Source organism: Canis lupus, chromosome 8, assembly GCF_011100685.1.
Source record: "Canis lupus familiaris isolate Mischka breed German Shepherd chromosome 8, alternate assembly UU_Cfam_GSD_1.0, whole genome shotgun sequence".
In the NCBI taxonomy this organism is placed as follows: domain Eukaryota; kingdom Metazoa; phylum Chordata; class Mammalia; order Carnivora; family Canidae; genus Canis; species Canis lupus.
This window is the reverse complement of record NC_049229.1, coordinates 14,200,741-14,227,537: the sequence shown is the minus strand read 5'-3', so window position 1 is coordinate 14,227,537 and position 26,797 is coordinate 14,200,741. Positions and strand designations below refer to the sequence as shown.

General features: G+C 47.8%; 1 long non-coding RNA gene across 1 annotated transcript; it reads left to right on the top strand.

Annotated features, from left to right (window-relative positions):
- Positions 1 to 9,483: 9,483 nt before the first annotated feature.
- LOC111096993 lies at positions 9,484 to 16,014 on the top strand. Its single transcript, XR_005362833.1, has 4 exons — positions 9,484 to 9,614; positions 10,669 to 10,914; positions 15,356 to 15,410; positions 15,889 to 16,014. It is a non-coding gene; the product is annotated as an uncharacterized LOC111096993 (long non-coding RNA).
- The last annotated feature ends 10,783 nt before the right edge of the window (positions 16,015 to 26,797 follow it).

Here is a 26,797-nt window from a genome sequence, read left to right as displayed (position 1 = left end):
GAGTGGACATTGGAGCCCCTTCAGTCCTTCAGGCCAGCTGTCCATCTGGCGTCTACTGAAATTTTCTGTCTGGTCACTTTGGGCTGTCACTTCTTGTCCACAAGATCCCTCCATGGCTGTTCTCTCCTCCATGCCCCTGCACTACCAAGTACACAGGACTCTTTCTGCTGACCACAGTGATGCAGAGGCCCATTGGCCTAACACACCATGGCCATTTCTAATCTAGACCTTTGCCAGTTTCTCTTGAGTTCATCCTAGGAAACTCGGGCAGAGCTTCTTTCTCAGGACCCCACCAACATCCACATACATCTAAAGACACCCTCACCTCTGCCCTCTTCCAAAGCCCAGGGACTCCATCTGGTTGGAGAGACTGACAAACCTCGTTCCCCCTTGTCAGGGAGCTCTCACCTCTATTCCTATGTCTTCCATTTTTCGGAGGAGTTGTAATTCTGTTGCTCAGAGGTCAGGAAGACTTTCTTTCTATACTTTTTTTCTCTTTCTGTGCTCACATCCCTTCCCTGAGGCAGTGCACATAGAATGGCCAGATATGGGTGTGTGTGTGTGTGTGTGTGTGTGTGTGTGTAGTTCTTGGGGAGGGAGAGGCCAAAGTTTCTCAGGAACCCCAGGAGGAAAGCAGCCAGGCGTTAAACTCTGTGAACTTCCCAAGCCTCTCCCAGCAATTTTCAGTCACACTCCTCACTACTGGGGGCCTGTCCCCTCTCAGGCCCTCCTGATACCATCTGAGGCTGTTATGGGTTGAGTATGTGCCTGTGCCCCCTTTGTGGCTGGAGGCTGGCCCATCTCGCCCTCCTCTGTGGCATCTAGACCCCTGGGCCTTGCATATCTGGGCACTTCGTCAGGATGTATGGCAGGGAAGCACCTGCTGGTTTTAAGAAGCCAGCCTGTCCTTGTCCTTGGTGCTCTCCAAGAAGGCCAGGAAGGTGGGGCATCAGTGAGGGGCTTTCTTCGGGTGCCCCCCAGATGGCCTCCTCAGCTTCTGCTTTCTCCTGAAAGCTTTCCTCAGCCGACCCCAAGAAGCCAAGGAAAGAAAGGTTTTCTCCAGAGAGCACTGTCTGCAGGTGAGGCCCCCCACCCAAGTCTGTCTTCCCTAGCTTCCATCCTTGCTTTGCTGGCTCTCCCTCAGGCTCGGGGGCTGGATAGGGTGACATGACCACAGACCTCGGGCCCTCAGGAAGGGATGCTGGAGGGAAGAGCTGGAGCAGAGGTGCCATTGTGCGCCTCAGTGAACACAATGAACTCATTCCTCATGCTGTTTTCATCCCATCCCTACTGCACCCCCGGTTCCATCTTTACTTTGCCTCCAGCTAAATAAAAGCTCCATCTCTAAGGCTTCTGTTCACAGGGAAAAGGTCCTTTCTGTGAGGTCCTCCCAGCTCAGAACACCCTCACTCTGCTCCTCCTTCTCTTTCTCTTTCCTGGGTAGAGCCAGCTCTCTGGTCTTCCAGCCTTCCAGCCATTTTAATTGTCCCCTCCTACATCCTCCAGCCTGCAATCTGACCTAGTTTTGCTGACCCTGTTACCCCACATCTGTGCCCGTTACCGCCGGGGCCTCACTGCCTCTGGCTCTTTTGTGGTAATTAATCTTCTCCTCAGTGGCTTCTCTGAGCAACACTATCCACCTGCAAGCTTACCTCGGGACGACAGGCCGAATTATGGGAAATGTACACAGTAATGGAGATTTGGGGTTGGGAGGAGGGTCCAGCCCCACCTCTGATATCTACTGGCTGGTCCCTTGACTTCCCTGAGCCTCCTTCATCAGAAAAATGGTGGAAAACAAAACGGTACTTACATCACAGGGTGGTGAGGGCTCCACAGACATCAGTGTATATTTCTAAAACGTGTGCTGTTAGTAGGGTAACGTGCAAAGCATTTTTCGTGATTGACCCAGGCCCATCTAGCGTAAATCTTGAGTCTTGTATTTTTTTGGAGGAGGATGTGTTTCTCTACCATTTTCTTTTTCCTTTTGCTACAGTTCCTTTTTTAACTAGAAGGTGGAGGCAGAGGTGGCAGTGGCAGCGCCAGGGAGGAAAAGCAGAACTGGGTGTAGGTGGAAAGATAAATAGGCTCTCAGCGGCCACGTCCCCAAGAGTAGGTGCCAGCAAATTCAGCTGGGATGGATTCAAGTTTGGAAACCTAGTGCTGAGCTCCTCACCTCTGCAGGTGCCAGTGAGGCCCCTCGGCCCTGCAGGTGCAATGTGGGTGCTCCCCACGGGTCTGTGTTAGGAAAGCAACCCCACCCATGGATGCCATGGGGCCACTGACGGCCTCTTCCATCACTTTGTGACACATCTGGAACAGAGGCCACCAGGGAGGGTGCTGGGCCCAGAGACACGGGCCGGGGTCCCTGCAGGGCCAGAGGTGAAGGAACATGGTCTCATGGGAAGGGACGGCAAGTTGGGAACCCAGAGGACTGGCAGGCCCTGAAGTCACAGTGGTGGTTGGTCTCCCTTGTAGGGATGCAGAGATGGAGATGCAGGGGAGTGAGCCAAGAAGGGAGACAGGAGGCTAGAAGAAACCGTAGCTATCTGGCCAGCAAAACACTGAACACACCCACAGTTTCCATCAACGTGGGAAGGCTGGGAATATCCAAACCAGGGAATATAGGAAAGGCTGAACAGAAGGATGAGAATTGCATTATTTCCTGACACAAAATGGTATCCAAGATCTATTTCTAGGTGAAAAAAGCAAGATCCAAACAGTGTACAAAATAAGCTTATCATTTGTGTTTTTATTTATATGTATTTGCTTGAATATGTATAAAATGTCTCTGGAGAAATTCACCAAAAACAAAAACAAAAACATTTCAAGGAGTTCATGTTGTTGTTTTTTAAGATTTTTTATTTCTTTATTTATGAGAGACAAAGAGAGAGAGAGACAGAGACATAGGCAAAGGGAGAAGCAGGCTCCATGCAGGGAGCCCAATGTGGGGCTCCATCCTGGGACCCTGGGATCACACTCTGAGCCAAAGGCAGAGGCTCAACCACTGAGCCACCCAGGTGCCCCTCAAGGACCTCATGTTTAATGGGTACAGAGTTTCAGTCCAGATAGATGAAAAAAGCTCTGGAGATGGATGGTGGTGATAGCTGCACAAAATCTGAATGTACTTAATGCCACAGAACTGTACACTTAAAAATGATTAAAGGGGTAAATCTCATATTATGCATCTTTAACCACAATAAAAACACCCCCAAACATTTCATGAATTGCCTGTGGGGAGAGCAAGGTTTTTGAGAGAGAGAGGAAGGGGAACTTTTTGCTAGACATCCTTTTGTACCCATTTATATTTTTTCAAAAAATAAGAAAAATAAAGAATAAAAGCAGCAGCAGCAGCAGACTAAAAAGGCCCAAAGACAAGCTAAGCCTCGCTGGATGGATGGATACTCGTGAGGCAGTGCAGGGTCGTGGGTGATTCGTTTCCAGAAGGAACAACCTACACAGATGTAAAGGGGGAAAGGAGAGCAGAGGGACAGTGCAGCGGCTCGGGTCCAGAGAACCGCACTCGTCCCGCTTCCTGGAATCGGAAGCAGAGACCCACTGAGGAGACCGCCTGGAGTTAGCGGACTTCCACCTTTCCCCTCCCTCCCTCCCTTTATCATCTATCTATCTGTCATCTATCTATCATCTAGATTTTACTTATTTACTCAGGAGAGACACACACAGAGAGGCAGAGACACAGGCCGAGGGAGAGGCAGGCTCCGCAGGGAGCCCGACGCGGGACTCGATCCCCGGACCCCGGGGTCACGCCCTGGGCCGAAGGCGGCGCTAAACCGCTGAGCAACCCGGGCTGCCCTTTTCCCTCCCTTTCATCCCTCCTGGGCTCCCCCCTGGAGGCAGGAGCAGTCGCGTGGGTCCGCCTCCCCTGGACACAGTGCAGGGGGCGACGGGTGAGGGGACCGTCTGGTGAGATCAGGGGCCGTCGCTGCAGGCTGCTGGCGGCGGGCGCCCAGCTCGAGCCCCTACCACCGGGGCGTCCTCAGGTGTGCGGGCCTGGAACACGGGTGGCCACCGTAGCTCCCCTAGACCTGTCAGGATTCAGTTTGCTGACTTCTCCCGAAAGCGCTCAGGAGAGCGCGGCGCCCGCGGTGGGCCCGGGCCTCGTGCCTCGCGCGGTTCTTCGGGCTCGGGGCAGCCTCCCCGCGACGCGCAAAGCTTGCCTGGGAGCCTCCCGCGGCCCCACGCGACTGCGCAGGCGCGTTCTGAGGGGCGGCCGCGGGGAGGCCGGCGCCTGCGAGCAGCTCTCAGGCGCCCTGAGGCGGCGTCTCGCGGCCGCGGCCCTGGGCTGGGCCCGCCGCGTCCTTTGTCGTGGGAGCCTCGGCTCACCGGGCAGCTGGGTGGAATCTTCCCGCCTTAGAGCCCAGGGAAGCCTGCAGCTCCGGAGGGGAAGCCCCCGTGCAAGGCCACACAGCTACGGACGGTGACTCCGAGCCGGCAGCCACCGCCACGGGCTTCCCAGCTGCCGAGTGTTCCGCGGAGGCTCAGCCCAGGATTCAGAGTGCAGCACAGAAAGATCAGAATTAAAAATAACCCCTCTTTACGGAATCTCTCTGAGCGTCTCAGCACTTACACAGAGGGCAAAATCTCGTTGAAAAGTAGTTGGGGCAGGATCCGGGGGTGGCGCAGCGGTTTGGCGCCTGCCTTCGGCCCAGGGCGCGACCCATCGAGTCCCACGTCGGGCTCCCGGTGCATGGAGCCTCTCTCTGTGTGACTATCATGAATAAAAAAATAAAATTAAAAAAAAAAAAAAGTAGTAGAGGCAGTGGAGAAGAGTCAAGAGTGCAAAAAGTGTCAAATTTATTGACTTTAAAAAGCAACTTTTCAAAGGGATTGCAGGCAACTTTTTTTTTTTTTAATTTATTTATGAGAGACACTGAGAGAGAGAGAGAGAGAGGCAGAGACACAGGCAGAGGGAGAAGCAAACTCAATGCAGGGAGCCCGACATGGGACTCGACCCCGGGTCTCCGGGATCCCACCCTGGACCGAAGGCGGCGCTAAACCGGGGCTGCCCGATTGCAGGCAATTTTATGAGAAATAAAAAATAAGGCTGGGTTGAAAGCACTGCGTTTCTTTCTGAAAAAATATCAATGGTATGATATTTAGAGACAGATTCGGGTAAGAAAGTGATTGAGGTACAAGAGCAATGAAGTGATTATAGTACCAAGAATAATATGGGTTTTTTTTTTTGTTTTTTGTTTTTGTTTCTTATTTTTAAATATTGGGATAATTAATATAAATAAGTTTCGTATTTGCTCTGATGTACATGTTATCTTTTAAAATAATTTTATTTTTGAAAATAGTTTTTAAGTGCATTATTATTTTTTTTAATTTTTATTTATTTATGATAGTCACACAGAGAGAAAGAGAGAGAGGCAGAGACACAGGCAGAGGGAGAAGCAGGCTCCATGCACCGGGAGCCCGACGTGGGATTCGATCCCGGGTCTCCGGGATCGCGCCCTGGGCCAAAGGCAGGCGCCAAACCGCTGTGCCAACCAGGGATCCCTAAGTGCATTATTTTGTAAGTGTACAAATAAATTTGTCAAACAATACTTAAAAGAATTTAAAAGTCCAAGGCCACCCCACATGTTAGCATCTGGATCACCTCCTTGCTCCCTGTCCCTTCACAAAATGAAAGATGATTTTTATCCCTATCAGTAAATATCAGTAAATTTATTCATGGAAAACATAAATGAATGAATGCATTGATGGGCAAATGGTACATTTGAAGGACAAACAGACCAATGAAAAGAGGTGCTGGTGATGAGCTTGGGAAGCCAGTTTGCCACAAGGCTGAAAAAAAGATTTTACCCAAGAGGCGGTACAGTGCCATTGAGGCTTGAGGCAGGAAAGTGATGGGACTCGGGCTTTAAGGAGAATTATCTCACCAAGGAGTAAGGGGAGGTTAGAGAAGCGACTAATGTCAGTCAGGGTCACCATTTGGGGGCTCAAGGTGACAGCATCTTTGGGAGGATCTGGTGGGTGCCCAGACTGAGTGCCAGGACAAGGAGGGGTGGAGAGAAGCTGGATCCTTCGGTACCACCAGAGAAGTCAAGCAGTGGGGAGGAAGGCTTTTGTCTCTGCATTATAGTTATACCACCTGCCTCCCACGAGCAGGGGTGATATTGAGACTCATTTTTAAATCAAGACTTGTGTCAGAGGCTTAACATCTTCCTCATGCCCAGTATGGAGGACACCAAGGCCACAGTACCACACCAACTCTGATCCTCTGATTCTGGCCCTGGTTTTGTGTTTTTTTTTTTTTTTTTTAAGATTGATTGATTGATTTGAGAGACAGGGTTCATATGCACACATGGGGGTGGAGGGAAGGGGCAGAGGGAGAGGGAGAGAGAGAGAGAATCTTAAGCAGACTCTGTGCTGAGTGCAGAGCCTGACTCGGGTCTCAATCTCACGACCCTGAGATCATGACCTGAGCTGAAACCCAGACTCCGAAACTTAATCAACTGGGTCACCCAGGTGCCCTGGGCCCTGTTTCTGAGACGAGGTTCTGACCTCTACTTGAGTGGCTAATGGGAAGCATTGGATCCTTCATCATAGTCTTTGAGACTTCTCCCTTGTGGGCAGACCCTGGCCAGAATATTCATCCAGACGTGCTTATATATGCCTCAGTGTATGTTCAGGATACCCAGTGGATGACTTCTCAACCACCTGAGACCGTCTGTCTGTGCTGAGAACACAAGAACAGATGATTCTAGACGATCTCTCCCATGCTTTTTCTAGTCCTGCCTTGAATATCAAAGTTCAGACTGAACTGGACATAAGGGAGAAGACAAAAAAAGGAAGTGGCGGCCCCTCCCATTCATGTACGCAGAAAGGCATCCTGGTGAGGAGGCCAAGGCACCACAGACCGGAAGTTTCTGATTCTTGTCTGCAAGGCCAGTGCTGGGCAGATGGGATCTTTATCAATAAGAATGTAGATCCAGTAGTGAGCGGCCTCTTGTAATGTCACATGGATGACTTATGATGCCTAGAGGCCCCAGGCTGCTCCTCACGCCAGGGTAAGAGGAGGGATAGGGGTCAAACCCCGAAACATCCTCGGTGGTAAAAGACCCTCTCTGGAGTCAAATGGTCATTTTCAAATTTTCAAATGAAACTCCTCTGAGTGATCCATGCCTCTCCCTGGTGGAGAGGACAGGGCTAGGCCATTGACTCAAAGACACGTTGGCACCTCTGGCATTTCCTTCATTCAACACATATTTATGGAGCACATCCTGGTTCTGTCTGCCTTCCAGAGTTCCAGCAGAGCCTGGAATCAGTCCAGGGGCAAGGCTGATGTATTTTCAAATGTCTGCCCTACTCTCTTTGGCCCCAGGAGCCCAAGACCAGCAGCAAATAGATGGAAGCCAGGCGGGTGGCGGGGAATGGGGCTATGGCCAGTGGAGGCCTTGGGACAGGCATGGGGCAGTAGGTTCCTCAAAAGCAAAACCACTTGAAACACATCGTGTGGGACAGCTGAGGCCCCTGTGGCCAGCCCCCAACAGCTCAGGAGGTTTGTGTTGTGGAAAGCCCCAGCCAGCAAGGGCAGCTGCTGAGTGGAGATGCCCAGAGAGGCCTCTCCTGCCACACCCCTGCACAGAGCCCAGGATGGCTGAGGGCAAGGAGCTTAGTGGCCAAGGGACAAGGAGGCGCCTCTGGGGAGACAGCACTCCAAGGCCCCCCTGTGCTCTGGGACCCAGCCTCCCCATCTTGGCTCTATTCCCCTCCTCTCCCGTCTGCAGCTCTGGCCTTTCCCCCAGTGAAGGCAGGGCTGGGAGGCTCGACTGCCCCGAGGAGCTGCCAACAAGCTGCAGAAGGCAGGGGCTTGGCAGGCACACAGTGTCGCCTCTGTGGGAGCAGCGGGGCTAATTATCCTCAGCTGGCGGCAGCAGCGGCTGGGAGTTTCCCGGCTTGCTTGCCTCGCCTCCTTCTGTGTGGTAAACACTGCAGGGAGGTGTGGGGACAGAGGGCGGGAGGTGTGGGCAGGAGCCCAAGTCAGGCCTTGAAGGGGAGCCAGGTGGGCCAGCCCAGCCAATGCTGGCTCCAGCTGGGAACCTGACTTAGAATCCCCGGATGTGGGGCCAGCTCGGAGCCCCCAGGGTCCAGGGGCCTAGGGAGGGAGTCTAAGTTTTGCCCAGCTGGGACATGGTAGAACGAAAAGGGGATGGAATGCTTGGGGAAGGCCCAGAGAAGGGGTCTGGTGGAGAATGTACTGTGTCTGCCTTTCCTTTTCCTACAAATCTTGGGGACTTTCCTAGGGTCAGGGCTACTTTGCACAAGCGTGCAGGTGTGGGCTGAGGCATGGGTGGGGGCTAACCCAGATGGTGCTGGGTTGTGTCCATCTGATTGCTGGGTCACCCTTTTCCACATCAACTGAGGCCCTATGTGGACTGGTATCTGGTGCTCACCAGGCCAGGGTCAGAAAGGAGCTGTTTATGAGAGATTAGTCCTGTGTACACTGGGGATAGCTGCTAGCTTTGTGAGCCCTTCCCCAGAGGAGGGGTGCCACTTTCAGGCCAGCACATCTGACCTGGTACATCAGTGCTTCAGGCTCCTGGGGGAGCTCTCAGCCCAGGAGGTGACCCGAGGTCTGCAGAGTAGCCTGAGGCTCCTGACTGACAAAGACCAGACCCCTTCCTTCCTCCCCAGACTCTCTGCTTCCACATCCTCCCCTAGGTCCTAACTTTTGCCACTGTGGCAGAGTCACCCCTGAACCAAATTTCATCACCAGTGGCTTGAGTCATGCAGGAGCAGAATGAGGAGTGACCCCATGGAAGCGGAGGCCAGGAATCAGCGTGGTACTTGCATTTGATCTGAAAAACATAGACCACAAGACTAAATTACCTGTCAAGTGAGTACCTTGGGGCAGGACCAACGATTTAGCTTCATATCTATTACATCATTCACAGGAATGTTCAGATTTGCAAAAACGAATCTCAAAGCCCTATTCACTCGATCAGGAAACATTAATCGAACACCTCCTGGGTCTCCCTCAGCATTGTTTCTGAAGACTCAGTAAGGAAGCAGTTGCACATTGGCACTCACATTCTAGCGGGTAAGATAGCCCCCCAAAAAGCAAGAACATAACGAACAAAATAATTGCAAATTGCAACAAGCACTAGGGAACAAACAGCACGCTAACACGGAGAGCGACAGGCCTCCATGAGTGTTGAAAGTGTAACGGAGCTGGTCTTGCTTCACTTCTGAAAGACCATAGAAAACCCACCCAAATCACTGTCCAGGGAAAACAAACCCTGAAGGACCATCAGACCACAGAGCCAGGGACGCCTGGGTGGCTCAGTGGTTGAGCATCTGCCTTTGGCTCAGGGCATGATCCTGGAGTCCCAGGATCAAGCCCCACTTTGGGCCCCCTGCATGGAGCCTGCTTCTTCCTCTGCCTGTCTCTGCCTCTCTGTGTGTCTCTCATGAATAAATAAATAAAATCTTAAAAAAAAAAAAAAAAAAAAGACCACAGAGCCAAGCTGGAAGAACCGACTTCCCTGAACACCTAGTCCACCCTGCAGCCGTTCACAGAGGAGAGGCCTGCAGGGAGCCTGTGCGTGCTGACAGGAGGGCTCACAGACAGGAGGGACGTGACCACAGACGTGAGAGATGTGCCGCCCCGCAGGCACCACGGGAGAGGGAGGGATGGGGCTCTGTCACGGTGGTGGGAAGGATTCATAGAAAAGGTGGGGGAGATGAGGTGGGTTTTGAAAGATGAATTCAAATTTGCAGGCTGGTGTGGGAGATGCAGAGGAGGGAAGGGGAGGAGGTGGGTGCAGTGGAGTGCAGTGGGCACCCCCCGGGGGGTCAGATAGCACCCAGGGAAAGGACGCATCCCCAGGCCTCTATGGTACCTCCCCCTCCTGCCGCCTCAGCAGTGGCTCCCATGGGGTTTTCCCAGGCTGTCAGCCTGGCCAGAGTCCCATAGGGCAAAGTCCGGGAGGGGTGAAATGGGGGGGGACCCTAGGGAGGGGCCTCTCTGGGAGGCCCCAGCCCCCGCCCCCCCCTTCCCTACCCCGCCCCTCAGGACAGGCTGCTTCTCCTCAGGCCTGGCCACTCATTCCTCTGCAGAGAGCACCAGGATATGGAGAAATGCTGCCTTTACTGAGTTCCTGACTGTTAACACAAATTGAGGGAGGAAGGAGCTGGTGAGGGAAGAGGAAACAGGCTTCATTTAGAGGTGCTACAGGCCTGTGTCTGGTCTGAGGATGCAGGGCAGTGGTTCTCCAACCTGAGGGTACAAAAGTAGCCTGGGGGGCAGAGGGTCCTGTTGGCATGAAGACTCCCATCCTTCTTCCTCTCCTTTGAGATCAGAATGTCTAGGAGGGTACCCATGAACATGCAATTTGAAGAAGTATCCAGGCAATTCTGATGCAGGCAGCCAGTGGGTCCGGAGCCCTGGAAACTGGGTCTATATGGCACAGAAGCCACCAGGAAGGCTGGGAATCAGTGGCTCACTATGGGGCGTGGCAGCTCCAGAGACCCCAGGATGTTTCCTTTGGTCTGTTCCAGTCCCTCCACCCCATTCCACCACTAGGTCTCAGAAGGGGGTCTTCTCACTGGCATTCCCACCTGCTCCATCTGTGCGCCACCAAAGCCACACTAGAGGCTCCAGGGCCCCCTCCCCCATATTTTCAATAATGTCTTTCCCACCAGAAAAACAGCTTGGACAAAGCAAACGTGAGGATTTGTGGTGGCCCCGGTCTGGGACTCCAAACCTGAGATGCATTTTGCCTTCACTAAGTCCTCAGCTCACAGTCCAGCACTCACAGTGGATGGTGATGTTGTCCACAAGATAAATAGTCCACAAGAAAGGCTTGAAACCACCAAGCAACAAAGAGCTCACAGCTGCTAAGAACCCAGAGGCATCAAGGCATTACTTCGCTGCCCAACCCCACGCTGGTAGGTTACAGACGCCGCAGGCAGGTGTGAGCATCCTGGCTGGTGGGAAGGTCAGAGGGGATGAGGAGACCCCAGGAGGACCTCAGGCGGGTCAAGGATGTTGCTCTCAACTTGCCACCCTGTCCAGGGGCAGAGGCTGAGGAGGCAGAGGCATGTGGTGCTTGCTGGGGAGCAGATGGGCCTCATTGCATAAACTTTAGGGCCTCAATTAAGATTCTTAGTCACCTGCAACTCATTGTTTTCTAAGTCCTGAACTGCAAACCTGGGAGGGGGGCGGTGCCTGGACTGGGGAGCTGCCCTGAAGGCCCTTGCTGGGAGGCCGGGAAGAATGAGGTCTATGTTAGGACTTACCAAACTGTATCAGTGTTTCAGTATCCTTTGTGGGAGGCAGAGCTTTTGTCCTAATAATTCTCTCCCCTTCCCAGCCCCAGTCCTGGCCTGTGGCTTTTCATCCCATGAGAGCTGCCAAGTAGGGGATTGAGAGGGGCTGCCCTGCCCAAATAGGAGATAGGCCCACAGGCTCAGCCCCAGAATCCCAAAGTCCTCCCTGGCTTCTGCCTGGTGAGATCCAGATCGCTGTCCACAGTGAATAATAGAGCTGCCGACTACCATCCAACAAGAGCAAATTCCACTTTGCAATCACAAGGCAAGCTTTTTTTTTTTTTTAATTTTAATTTATTTATGAGAGATACAGAGAGAGGCAGAGGGAGAAGCAGACTCCACACAGGGAGCCCGACATAGGACTCGATCCTGGGTCTCCAGGATCAGGCCCTGGGCTGAAGGCGGCGCTAAACCGCTGAGCCACCGAGGCTGCCGGCAAGCTTACTTTGACTTGCTTCTTACTAGGTCTTCTACCTCATTTAGTCTACATCCTAATTTGGAGGGCTCAGAGTGAAAATGGGAAAGCTTTTCCTGCCTTATTCTTCACTGTTTGCTTGCTCCCACCTGGCAATCCCAGGCCATTCCAGAAAGCCGAGCCAATTCATACCCATGTCTTCTATGGGCCTCGGGGGAGGTTCAGGGCTCCCTTTTGCAGGTGCCTGGTGCTGTGAGACTTGAAGTTGGGAGCTGAGTGAGAACAGGATGAACTGTGCTGGTTTTCACAAGACAAGGCTGGGACGCCTGGGAGGCTCAGTGGTTGAGTGTCACCTGCAACCAGTTGGCTCAGGACGTGATCTCAGAGTCCTGGAACCAAGTCCCGCATCGGGTTACCCACAGGGCTCCTGCTTCTCCCTCTGCCTGTGTCTCTGTCTCTCTCTGTGTCTCTCATAAATAAATAAATAAATAAATAAATAAACAAATAAATAAATAAATATTAAAAACAAAACAAGATAAGGCTGCATGTTCTGAGCAGCAGCTCCCTGTGTAACCAGGAAAGACTCCATGGCCTTTGAATTCTAAACAGACCTGGCTTTGAATCATCGCCTACTACCTCTGTGACCCTGAGCAAGTCACAAATCCTTGTGAGCCTCAGAATCCCATCTGTCAAATAGGCATGATCACATCTACCTCGTAGGATTGGTCTCGAGACCGTCAGTCAGTGGAGTTAGTGTTCACTCTAAGCGCTCATCTAAGAGCCCAGTTCTCAGGAATTAGTCAGTGGGTGTTCCTGCCACCTTGCCTTAATTAGGAGTGAGTGCCCCTAGGACTCCATTCCTCTCCTGAGCACTCATGACCTGATCTTGAGAGGTGGCAGCAGCAAGAGCAGAAGAGTTGGCCTCTTTGACTGTGCAGCCCACACAAGGGCCTGGCCCTGGCCCGCAGACAGCCATACAGCCAGCCCTCCTGTGTGTCCCTGCATTAGTTACTACCTGTCTGCACACAGGTCTTTACTTTCTGCTCTGGATGGGGCGAGTTTAAATTAAACAGAGATAAAGGCTAAACATGAACACAAACTTAATGCAAACCATGTTTCTATATTAAACAGAAATGACCTCAGAACATCTGAGGGTTTTGTGTGGCCCTTCTCTGGTTCAGGCTGTGTCCCTTTAGCAGAGCCAAGCTTTGTCTGGCCCCCATGTGACCCTGCTGAGAGTTGCTGGCCCTGTGGGGGTGGCTCAGAGGGGAGAGACACAGGCCTGTCCCCTCCTCCTTTCCCAGGTCTCTTGGAGACAGACATTGCAGTTGCCTGAGCAATCCCGGGAACACATTTGCATTATTTTGTGGCAACAAGCAAATTTCCTGGAGGGGGTTTTTAGAAGAGCTGGGAGCCTTCCAGAGAGAAAGCTGAAGGAAACAGGAGAGCGAGAGGCCAGAGAGAAACAGGCCTGGGCAGAGGCAGAGGCTGCAGGCAGTCAGGGGGAAATGCAGCTTGGCCTGAGCACGGGGCTGAGGGATGGATGGCTGGGGCCCTGAACCCCTCCTCCACTCTTCTGAGCCACAGAGGGAGATGCCAGCCAGCTCCTGAGCAGGCCCAGGCGCTGCCTCTACCAGCCATGCTGACCTGTAGGAAAGCTGGCCCAACCCAGGCCTATGTCAGTAGCAGGTGATGATCTATCTGAAGAGGAGTCAGTCAGGCTGTAGGATGGAAAATCCCCACAGTGCTCCTGCACAGGAGGTGGCAGCCAGGGTGGGGAGAGTGAGTGTCATGTCCACCCCCTCTCCCCCTGGCTCTCACTGCAAGGGGAAGGAGCCCAACCTTGGGGTGAGCAGGGTGGCCCCGGGTGCAGCAGCTGCTGAACAACTATAAGGGGAAGGGAAGAGAGACCTGGCCCTAGACCTTCCTCTTTGTTCCTGTGTCCTGGGAACTGGCCTGACTCTGGCCTTGTCGTTTGTGTGTGCCAGTAGGAAGGGGAGGCCATTAGGAAATGATAGAAGACACATCTTGTTTTCTGAATAGAAAGAAGGTCCAGCAATGGTCCAACATAGGCTGAGAATCTGAAAACAAAACAAAACAAAACGCCCAGGCCATATGGGTTTAAAAAAATGGATCGATCAGGATTCCACAAGCATATAAATCACTACTTAAGGTCAGATGCAGACACTCTAAGGTTCAGCCCATAGTGATAAATATCAGGCTTTTCTGGGCCTTGGGCCTTGAGGAAAAACAGCCACGGGACACCTGCTGTGTGGTGACACGTTCACGTAGTCTCTCATTCGGTGGTCCTTGGTAGTTAAGGGCCCCGTAAGCAGGAGGATATGCTTGATGCAGTACAGAGCCACATAGAAATGCTCCTGACCAGTGCGCTGTTTCCCCCAAGAAACCAGGCTAGAGCAGGCTATTCCAAGGCCCTGGGTGTGAGGGGTTTTCTGTCCAGTCCCCCAAGTGGGCGCCTCGTGTCCTCTGTACTCCAGGAAGATGAGAAGGATCTAGGTGACAGGGGGTGTGTCCCCACTGTGGGGAGGCTACTTGAGACCCAGCCAAGGGAAGAAGGAAGGAAGCCATGCAAGATAGGACTTCCCCACCTCAAGGTCTACAATCTGGCTCCAATCACCTGATAAGCAAGTTGGTTTGTGGGCTAACCTGTAGTTTTCTATAGGTGATAAAGCCCCTAGGAGGTTGCAAAATCCCTCCCACACATGCAGGCTTCAAGAGGCCATGCTTTTTCCACAAGGATATGAAGAGAAGTGGAAGCACCCTGGTTCTTTAGGGGCTGGCTCGCATCAGGAGCCCCTAGCATGGCCCAAAGCTACAGGGAGAACTTGGTAGCATAGGAGGATTTCTGTTTTCCCTTCCCCCTCTTCTGGCCTCCTAGGGCTCCTTCATCTCTGCCTCTCCCTCCCTAACTGGCCTTGACTCACACACTCCCTGGGTGAGGCACCTGCCCTCTGGCCTCCCTCCATGTGTTTTGCTGTCATCCTCAGGCTACCTGGGGTGAGGAGCCCCTGGGAAGGCAGGCTCTGGGTACAGGCCAAGGTCTCTACAGCTTTTGTGCTGGGGTTCAGCTAAACCAGGACCATCAGGGTTCTGGAGGATTCTGCAGGCCTCAGAGGGGGTGGATGGGAGGAGATCCAAGCCCAGGTTCCCCTCAGAGGGAGGAGAGCTGCTTGCTTCCTGATGCCATCTTGTGTGCTCTTCCAGGACGAGAAGGCTCTAGCCTGGCCCCAAAGGCTAGGGACCCCCATGGGGAATATTTACAGCCGGTGGATGTCATAAGCAAGTGAGCAATGGAAGTCCCCCGGAAGGAACCTCTTCACCCAGAAAGAAGTGGGAAGTTGGCTCTCAGGCTGAACCATGAGCCTTTGCAAGTTACATAAGCCACACCCGCTGGGCTCTGGCTGAGGAGAGAGGCTTTTTAACTACGGGCTGGCTTCTGCCCTGCCCACCCCACTACTTGGGTGAAAACATTCCCAGGAAATCATGTTTTGGAAGGCCAGGATGCCTCAGAAACTTGAAAGCATTTAAGAGCCATTCTGGAAGAACTACACCATACTCTGTTGATTGATAGCACCTACTGTTCTTTTCAGCACTTTAAATGCATGATGTCGTTTATTCTCACAGGTCCCTTTTGAATGGATCCCATGATAACATCATTTTACCAAAGAGAAAATAGGCTGTAAGTTACTCAGCTGTGGGCCAAGAATTCAATGAACCTAATGAACCTGTCTGTTGGCAAGTTGAAGTCCCTGGCACTTGAATCCAACAGAGAGAAGCCCTCTCCCCCCAGCTCTCTAGTCTGCCTCTGTCACCTGGGTCCTTGTCTTGGTTCCCAGTCTGAAATGGAGCAAATGCAGAGCTGGGACTTCCACGCTGGGTGTGTAGCCATCAGGCACTCCTGGCCACGGTGTTTTCAGTGGAATCCTCCCCACACCCAGTTTTGCTTTGCTGTCTGGTGTCGGGTTCAGGTGACCCCCTCCATGGAAAGCACCCCCTTTTAAGGCCGTCAGCTCCCCCTACTTTGTGTAAGGGAGGCCTGGGACTGGGGTTTTTCAGAAATGTGAAATCAGCCTTGAGCACCTGCACCCCTTCCTGCTTTAGAAGAAAACTGCACAATGCTCTGTTTTACAATGATGTTTTGTTTTTTGAGAACACAGAGAAAAAGAAAAGAAAAAAAAAAGAAAAACCCAGAAGGGATCTCCACGTAGTTTGTGGCAAGAAAGGAGCACACTAAGCTTATGACAAATGAGAGTTTTCAGATGCATCTTCTCACCCATCATGGGCAAGTTGCTGCTGGTCCTGGGGGGTAGGGTGGGGGGGGTGGCCTCAACAAAGCCCATCTGGAAGGGGGCCCAGAGGCTGGCTTGGCACAAGATGCCTTCGTGCCCGATCTGCCTCTGTGAAGGGGCAAACCCGTACCCTGCTGGATGGAGACAGGATGTGAAGCTGCCACAAATATCTCAGCCAGAGCTCCCTTGCAGGAGCAGCCCTGTGAGAGAAGCAAGGGCCCATACCCTTGGCCCCTGGAGAGAGAGTTAGCCCAGGTTGCCTTGTTCATCTCTGTGTCCCCAGGCCTGAAAGCTGGGTCTGCCTTGTAGAAGGGGTCAAAAATATTTGCTGATAAATAAGAACTAAGACAACTTTTCCTGCATTGCCAGGAGACGGTGCAATGTCACGAGCCCTGTGCAGCGGTTCTCCCCGAGGCCTCCTGGAGCATGGTTCTCAGGTGCTGGACGCAGAGGCACAGAAAAGCTGGCAGGCTGCTCTCAGTCACTCTGCAAGTCTCTACAGTCCTTCTAGTAGCATCAGTGAGCTATTTTTGGAGGGGGTAATTTTGATTTTGTCCCATTGTGTCCATCCAAAACACATGGTGGTTAGAGCTTAACCACCATCACCTAAGAAACGCCAGCATGGCCTTCCATACAGAAGCTTTTCTGCCTTCCCTCTTGGTGAGAATTTACATAAGTTCCCAGAAACCTGTGTCCACCGGACCCCTGGAGATAGCCCAGGCAGGATGGCTCTGGTTACACCGACCCAGGCAAACACAGCTCTGATAGTGGTTATCAGCTGGAGAGCTATGGCCAGTTGATAACCAAGGCTCTGCTCTATCCCTGGAAAACCCCAGCCAGGCGGGCACCCTGTGGCTGTTAGCCGGGGCTCCCCCCAATTCATCCCTACTCTGCCCAGGGAAACCAGCTCTTTCCTGTTCTTCTTCTGCTTCTCCTTTTCATCTTCATTCCAGTCTCGAGTGGAGGCTTAATCTCTGTAGCTCTGGGTAAAACTTACGTGATCGGGTTCCTTCTGAGGTTTGCAGATCAAGCAGGCCAGATGCTGCTTTCTGTGTGGAAGCCATTGAACGCAGACAGTCTTCTGGTGGTAGCTTCTCCAGAGGGGCATCCAGAGCATCAGCAGAGCTTCTGCAGCAACAAGGAACAAGGACACATTCTCTCCTCCTAAATGGGTATTTCCATGTATTCCCTTCATATCCCTGTGGATCTGGAGCCCTTGCCAGTGGAGCCCCAGGATGTGGTTGCTGCAAGCTGGGCAGCCGAAAAGGGTTCATTATTGTTAGACATTTGCATTTTTTGTACCCTTCACTGGCTTTAGGACCCAAGGATGAGGTCAGCAAAGGCACAAATGACATGAACCTAAGGCACAGGGGGAACTTTCTGGACACCCTCTTGACTCCTCAGCACACTCGTAAGTGGCCCACTGACCAAAAAAAAAAAAAAAAAAAAAAAAAGGTAGAGGGGAGATGAGCCCCAAATACACTTGCCCACAATCATGCCACCTACAATATATAGATGTACCACAGTAATGCAACAACCTACAGCTGCTGCTTGACTGGCGGCAGACACCGGGCCTATAGGGGAGCACCTCAAAATCCACACGTCCAGAGCAGAATCCTGGGAACCTCGGATTTGATTGACCAAGGTTGCGGGCCCAGCCTGTGTTCTTTTTTTTTTTTTTTTTTTTTCCCAGCCTGTGTTCTTTGACAAAGTTCCCCTGGTGGTTCTGATGTGAAACCCTGGCTAAGAATGGCTAATTCAGACATTTCAGTTTAAAAATATTGCTGCTACCCTCATGAGATGTGGGCATAGAAAAGTGGTAATACAGAGAATTTGAAACCACACTGAGCTCAGCGATTTCCTTCTTGGTGGAGAGGTCAGTGGGCAAATTGTGCTTTTCGTTACCCAGGAGGCTCTTCTTTAGACAGAAGCCTGCACCAGCCCCCGGTGCTTCATCTAAAGCTAAGGTGAGGCACATTCGGAGGGCTGGAGGTGAGGTCAGATGGATAACATGTGAGCAGGGTGAGACTGTGCACCAGGGAACTTGGGAGGTTGCTTTCCCCCACGTGTGCTGTGTGCAGCAGTGATGACTTTGCCCAGGAAAGATAAACATACTTCACGCATGCTCAGGGTTTGCGCCACCTGGGCTGGACTGTGTCTGTGGCCCTGAACTGAGGAAAGCAAGTGCACCACATAGAGTTTGAACAAGGGATCTTGACCAGCACATGACTAGCTGGGCAACACCCCTCTCCGGGTAATGATACGTATGCTGTGCAAATGCTTCAAAAATGGGTAAGACCACACATGTACCTTCACTTTGGGTATTTTATTGGGAAGATTTGGGCCTATTTATTCATTAAAAAACTGAAAACTGTAATGAGGTTAAAAAAAAAATCCATGCTTTCCAGGATAGGTTTTTAAAATTCAGAGCTTGGGCACCTGGGTGGCTCAGTGGTTGAATGTCTGCCTTCAGCTCAGGTCATGATCCTGGGGTCCTGGGATCGAGTTCTGCATCAGGCTCCCCACAGGGAGTCTGTTTCTCTCTCTGTGTCTCTCATGAGTAAATAAATAAAATCTTAAAAAAGAATTCAGAACTTAATTTTTTTCTGGTTCCATAAGTAATACATAATTCATCCAAAAAATTTGGAAAATACATTGAAATATAAGAAATGAGAAAAATTATTTATATCCAGTATGAACATTTTGGATCATTTCTTGAAATTTTCCGCATGCATTTTAAAAAAATTTTTATTTATTTATGATAGTCACATCAGAGAGAGAGAGAGACAGGCAGAGACACAGGCAGAGGGAGAAGCAGGTTCCATGCACCAGGAGCCCAACGTGGGATTCGATTCCAGGTCTCCAGGATCGCGCCCTGGGCCAAAGGCAGGCGCTAAACCGCTGCGCCACCCAGGGATCCCACCCCACGCATTTTTGAGAACAGTTTTAGACTTACAGAAAGAAGGAGTGGATTTTACTGAGAATTCCCGTATAATCCCCTTTCCACCTACACACATACCTGCTTTCCCTATTATGAATATCTTTGCATTAGTGTGGTAAATTTATTACAATTAATGAACTAATATTGATACATTATTACGAACTAAAGTCCATGGTTAATATAGAGATTCACCCTTTATGTTGCACAATTCTAGGGGTTTTGACAAATGCAGAATGTCATGCACCCGCCATTACCATATCAAACAACAGCTTGACCACCCTAAACCTGTGCTGCTCTAGTCATTGATCCCTACCCTCCTCCACTCTCTCACCCCCATTCCAAATTCCCAGTAACCACTGATCTTTTTACAGTCTCCATAGTTTTGCCTTTTCCAGAATGTCTTAGTCTTTCCAAATTGGCTTCTTTCACTTAGAATATGCATTTAAGGTTCCTCCATGTCTTTCCAAACTCCATAGCTCATTTCTTTTTAGAGCTGAATAATATTCCATTGTCTGGATGTACCACAGTTTATTTTCCATTCACTTATTGAAGGGCATCTTGCTTCCAGTTTTGGGCAATTATGAATGAAGCTGCTAAAAACATTCATGTGTAGCTTTTTGTGTGGGCATAAGCTGGATCTTACAGTAAGATGGCATTTACTTTTATAAGAAACTGCCAAACTGTCTTCCAAAGTCATTCTCACAGTTTCTGCTTCTCTGCATCCTCACCAGCATTTTGTATTGTCAATTTGTTTTAAACCATTCTAATAGATGTGTAGTGGTATCACATTGTTGTTTTAATTTGCAACTCCTGATGATAGAGGATATTGGACAACTTTTCATATGCTTATTTGCTATCTGTATATCTCTTCTTTGGTGAGGTGTCTATTAAGATCTTTTGCAGATTTTTAAACTGTTTTCTTATTGTTGAGTTGTTGCATTTTGTGTTTTTTTAGGGGGAGAGCAGAGGAGCATGGAGCATGATTTGGGGCTTGATCTCACAACCCTGAGATCATGACCTGAGCCAAAAACAAGAATCTGATGCTTAACTGGCTGAGCTACCCAGGTGCCCTTCTTCCTGTTGAGTTTTAAGAATTTAAGCCAATTAGCTTGGCTTTGCTAATGCCAAGCAGGGAGCCCAATATGAGACTCGATCCCAGGACCCCAGGACCATGACCTGAGCCAAAGGCAGACACTTAACTGACTGAGCCACACAGGCACCCCTGGATACCAGTTCTTTACCATCTATGAGTGGGCAAATATTTCCCCCAGTCTGTGGCTTGTCTTTTCATTCTCTGAAGTGTCTTCACAGAGCAGAAGTTTTCAATTGTAATGAAGTTTGGTTTATCAATGTTTTCTTCAGTGAATTATGCTTTTGGTGTCGTATCCAAAAGTTGTAACCCAAGATCACTTGGATTTTGTCTTATGTTATTATCTAAAAGTTTTATATTTTGATGTTTCACATCAAGTCTATGATCTATTTGGATTTACTTTTTGTGATAGGTGAAGATCTGTGTCTAGATTCATGTTTTGCATGTGAATGTCCAGTTATTACAGCACCATTTACCAAAAAACCTATTTTTTCTCCATCAAATTGCTTTTCCTTTTCTCAAAGATCAGTTGATTATATGTATGGGAGTCCATTTCTGGGATTTCCATTCTGTTCTATTAATCAGTATATCCATTCTTTCACCAATACCATACTGTCTTCACTACTTTAGGTAGTTAAGTCTTGAAGTCAGATAGTATCAGTCCTTTGACTTTGTTCTTCTTTGGTATTGTTGGCTATTCTGGGTCTTTTGCCCTTCCATATAAGCTTTAGAATTAGTGTCAATATCCATAAAATTACTTGCTGGGGTTTTGATTGGAATTATGTGCAATCTATAGATTAAGTTGGGAAGAATTGACATTTTGACAATATTGACTCTTCCTTTCCATTTATTTAAATCTTCCCAGAGTTTTATAGTTATGGCTCTAGAACACATTTTGTTAGATTTCTGTCTAAGTATTTCATTTTTGAGGGTGTTAATGTAAATGGTACTGTTGTAGTGTTATGTGTGTGTGTGGTGTTTTAAGTAGGTTCCACGTCCAATGTGGAGTCCAACTCAGGATTTGAACTCAAACCCTGAGATTGAGGCCTGAGCTGAAATCATGAGTCAGACAGTTAACTAACAGAGTCATACAGGCACCCGTTGTGTTTTTAATTTCAAATTCCAATTGTTCATTGCTGGTGTATAGGAAGGCAACTGACTTTTGTATATTAAACCATATCTGCAACCTTCCTATAAACACATATTAATTCCAGAAGTTTTTTCTTCATTCATTGTTTATATTGCTGAGGTCACAGATTTTGTAAACAATCTTATATCCTGTTTTTTTCCCTCAGCTATGTCATAAGCATTTTTCAGTGTCATTTAAAATTTTTAAAACACTTTTAATGGCAGCAAAACATTTTAGGAGCTATGATTAGCTAATACATTAGTTAACACATTAAAATACAGAAGAGGGATCCCTGGGTGGCACAGCGGTTTGGCGCCTGCCTTTGGCCCGGGGCGCGATCCTGGAGACCCGGGATCGAATCCCATGTCGGGCTCCCTGCATGGAGCCTGCTTCTCCCTCTGCCTGTGTCTCTGCCTCTCTGTCTCTCTCTGTGTGGCTATCATGAATAAATAAATAAAATCTTTAAAAAAAATAAAAATAAAATAAAATAAAATACAGAAGAGTATAAAGACAAAAATGAAATGTGCTCATAATTCTACCATAAATAACCAGGTTAATTTCCACCAGAAATAACTACAGTTCACATTCTATTGTTTTCTTTCTACTATTTTTTTCTGCCAGTGGTTCTCTTTTCTTGGGCAATAGCTTTCTTTGAATATCTGATGAAAGCTGTGGGTCTATCCCAGGAAATTAAGACATGCACTAAATTTTGCATAGTTTCAGAGTTCTAGAGGGCTCTATGGCCCATCCTAGAAATGTCCCACAAGAGGCTGGAACAGGGCCACACTTATGGCTGCCCTCGGGGAGGAGGTGTTGGATGGTTACATGTACATGTACCAAGTGTGCATCCCCTTCTGGCACCCTACCCCAACCTCCTTGCCTGCCTCCAGTGACGCCAGGGTGAGGGCTATCCTCCCGCTTCCTCCTACTCATCCTTTTCTTCTGGGGCAGCCTCCTCATCTATCCTGAGCTACAGGCTCTTTGACTACCAGGTTACCAGCACAGGTGCAGCTCATTGACCTCCTGTTGTAGGTGAGCAGGGACCTTGTCCCTGATTCAGGCCCTGCAATTAACAACAAAAAGGCTGGGACATTTATCAACCAGCTTCAGTTGGCATGATTTATGCCACACTTTCGGATTGTGTTAGGCCTGCACAGGCTGAGCAGGCTTTCCTGACTTTGCAGAAGGCCTAAGGCTTCAGAGAAGCTCCTGAGACAGAGGGAGAAGCAGTGAGGGGGGGTATTGTTGGCAGGAGTCATAACACTCCTTCTTGTTTTGGGTACAAGAAGTGTCTGCTGCAGGGATCACATTGGATAGTTTGTGTCCTGTTTCTTACATAATATTACTTTGTAAATGTTTTCCATATCATTACTCTTCAAGACAGGGATTTTAATGGCTGCACAATATTCCACAATACTAGATGCAATGTAATTTATTGCTGTAACATAATTCTGCATCTCTAAAAAGGCCCCAGGATAAATTCTTACAAGTATATATTTTTTTTGTTCTTGATGCATATTCGAAGTAGCCCTCCAGAAAGATTCAATGTTTAATCCTTCCATCAGCAGAATGAGTAACAAACTTTTAACATACTATCATCATTCCTTCATGCAACAAAAAGTTTTTGAGTACTTGAAATGTACCAAGTACATTATGTATTATAGTGAATGTAGACGGTTTACTAATTTGATAGAAAATATGGTTATCTTTTGCATTTTAAAATTTAACCATTTTTTTTAGTCTATTGACTAGAACATTTTTATGACCTGTTGTTACTATTTTTATATTTTTCTTGGTATCTTACTATTTGAACTTTATGGTGGATGTTTTGTTGTTAGTAAAACTTTAAATTTGTATGTAGCAAAATATACAGATTTTTTTCCCTTCGTGATTTTATCTATTATTTCTGCTTAGAAAGTATTTTACCATCTGGAGATCCTTTTTAACCTACACTTTTTCCTTCTTTTCTCTTTAAAAGATTAAAAAAAAATGATCTCTAGTCATCTTGCCAGCTCAGTCATAGAATATGCAACTTTTGATCTTGGGGTCATGTATTCAAGCCCCATGCTGGGTGTAGTTGGCTAAATATATATATATATACATATTTTTTTTCCCTGTGTGTATGTAAATTCTCTAAATCACTCCGATTTTATTCTGATGTAAGATGAGGAACATTTTTTCCCCAATATAGTCATTCCTCATCTTCACACCCCCACTGTTTCCTCATCAGCGTGTGGTGCTAATTTTATCATATATTAGATTCTCATATATGCTAAAATCTGTTTCTAGGCAATTACAAGTTTCAGGAAACTTTCCTTTAGCATTTTGACTCAAATTACTTAAAACCTGTATGTTACTTTGGAAAAAGAATTGACTTCTTAATACCCAGTACTCCCATTCAGGAATAGGATGTCCCTCAGTCAAGTTTAGTTGCATCATATAGGTTCAGTATTCCCAATTAGAATTATTCCTAGGGATTTTAATTTTTTTGTTGCTGTTGTGACAACTATTTCTGAGAAAGCTATAGTCACAACAGCAGCAGCAACAAAAAAATAGAGAATATTCCCTCTGTTGATCTGCATATATTCTATTATATATATTATAGAGAGGGTATATAAAGAACATATATATATATATTCTATTTTTGAAGCAGTTATTCTTGGCATAGAATATTTTTTAGAATTCTGAATCTAGCTACCTTACCATTGGTGAGGAGGGGAGAACTTGACAAAAGTGATTGTAGGTTTCATCTAATGCCCTGACAAACATGTCTTGGGTTCAGAGCTGTAGGTCTACTGTCATCAATGTTTTTGTGATCCTGGACAAATTAATTTACTGAGCTTAGTTTTTGCACTTGCAGTAGGGGACTATAATAGTATAGGTCTGTGATTCTTTATCCAGAAGCCTTGGGACATTCAATTTGGAGTTTATTGTTTGGGATTTTAGGAAGGTAATATGGTACTATATTACATAACTCTCCCACTGGAGTCTAGTAGTACCTTATAATTTAAACATATTAAAATTTCTACAGAGATATCTCTGCAGTGTGAGTATAAATGGCCTCACAATAGTTTGGGCCAAATTTTGAGCTAAATGAGTTTTAACAAGTTCCTAAATTTGTGGGCACACGAGAGGCCTCAACTCAGGGATATTATATGGAAGATAGGACCTGCTTCAATACAGGCTAATACTTCATTAGGCAATTCTCTTGCCTTCTTTTTGGGTGAACAGTCTAAATAGCAAATTATAATTCTATCTCCTTTCTGGTAACTTTTAATTCATTTGTGTTAGCTGAATTTTCTGAAATGTAAAATAAATGGAAAAAAAAAAGTCATTCTTGGATCACATCTGATTTCAGTGTAAGTGCCTAACCGTAATTCACCATTATATTGGCTGTTAAGGTTTTCTTGTTTTGGAAATGCATTAGCAGATCAGAACATATTAACTCTGCGCATTTCTTTTTAAGGGAGATCCTGAATATCCTTAATGTGGTAATTTGGTTGTGGCACAAATCTGAATCTTAGGTTTGCGATCTAATGAAGGCGATAAGTACCTCGTTTGTTGTTCCCTTATAACCTAAATGGTTCAAAGCTGCTTCTTCATTGAAAATGGGTACCAAGAGGGATCCCTGGGTGGCGCAGCGGTTTGGCGCCTGCCTTTGGCCCAGGGCGTGATCCTGGAGATGCGGGATCGAATCCCACGTCGGGCTACCGGTGCATGGAGCCTGCTTCTCCCTCTGCCTGTGTCTCTGCCTCTCTCTCTCTCACTGTGTGCCTATCATAAATAAATAAAAATTAAAAAAAAAAAAAAAGAAAATGGGTACCAAGAGAAAGTGGGTATCTATCCAAATAGCTTCACATTCATGAATGTCGCACCATATCCCTTTAAATATCAATATTCACCGGTGTTCATTTACTAGTTTCCAAAATGCCTTTTAACATATTTTAATTAGCATTTGTGCAAGATTTCTGCATTAACTCTTACCTATCCTAGACTGTGTTAAAACACACACACACAAAGGGGCACCTGGGTGGCTCAGTGGTTGAACATCTGCCTTTGGCTTGGTCATGATCCTGGGGTCTTGAGAGCCCTGCATAGGGCCCTCTGCAGGAAGCCTGCTTCTCCCTCTGCCTATGTCTCTGTCTCTCCTGAATAAATAAAATCTTAAAAACACAACAAAACCACACACACACAAACAGTATTGGTGACCTAAGTCATACTTAAATTATTTCCATTTTTTCCAGTACTTTTAAGCATACTTAACCAATCTAACAAACTTACTTAGAACTATTTTATATTTGGGGCCCTTCGCTGACTCAGTCGGTAACAGCATGTGACTCTTGGGGTTGTGAGTTTGAGCTCCACGTTGGGTAGAGATTACTTAAAAATAAAATTCCTTGAACTATTCATCTAGATTTTGCATAATGTAAAAAGTTATTTTTCTAACAAATGAGGCAATTTTCATTTTTTCACTAGAAGGCATTTGTTTGCAGAAAAACCAAGTTATTTGGTAACCTGTCATCCATGATTCCAGAAGAGCTAAGTGTCAACGCTCCAAGGTATAGTTGTCTATTCAGGGGAGTAGGCCTGGAATCTACAGACTCCACTTTCAAAATGGCAGTAACTTTACAGAACCTAGTGGATATGGATGGGTAATCTGACCCACAGACGGATTGGAAGAACCTTGCTTCCCCTTTAAGACACTTTACTACAATTAATGACTCAGCTCTGAAGAGGATGTGGTTGGTGAAGTTTCCTGCTTTTCGTGGTCACAAGTTCACATGGCCTCCCTTTTTGTGGGGCTAGTGGCTATAGAAACAGGAGCAACTGGCTCCAGGGATTTCTATTAGACCACCAGCCACATTCACCTGTGTGAGGTGATAGCCCATCTCACCCAGAACAAATGATGACGTGAAATGTTATCAACCTTAGAAATCACAAGATTTTTGGATCATCTTACAACAATTAGTATTTCAGGTCACAAGAATCACCATGGGGATTAAAAAAAAAAATTAATTCAGGGGCACCTGGCTGTTTCAGCTGGTTAAGTATCTCTAAGTTTTGGCTTAGGTCATAATCTCATGGGCCTTGAGATCAAGCCAACATGAGGCTCAGAGGAGGGGGTGCTTTAAGAGTCTTTCCCTCTACCCCTCCTCCCATGCACCCTTTAAAATAACAAAATCTTTTAAAAATATTTAAAAACCTTAATCCCATCCATTAATAATTATTCTGAATATAATTTACTCTCCTTTTCCCCTTAATATTGTTTATACTGGTATCTCTGTCATAGAACAATTCCTTAAAGTCGGCTTTAAGTAATTTTAAGGCAGCATAGAAAACACACATATTCTACTTTTATAGCCCTATTGTTTCTCAGAGAGAACTGCGATTTTTGTTCTTAAAAATACTGGATCTTACGTAGTAGAGATTAAATATGTATCTCAAAACCACTGAATAATAATGCCAATCTTTTCACTATAGTTAAAACCTCCGACAGAACTTGGGAATCTAGGTTCAGAAATATCCCACTTAAATGAAAAACTGCAAAATAAAGGCCTTGCCTTATTACATACCAGCTTAGAGTCAGAGCAAGTTTTGAAACCAGAGTTTTTAGTAT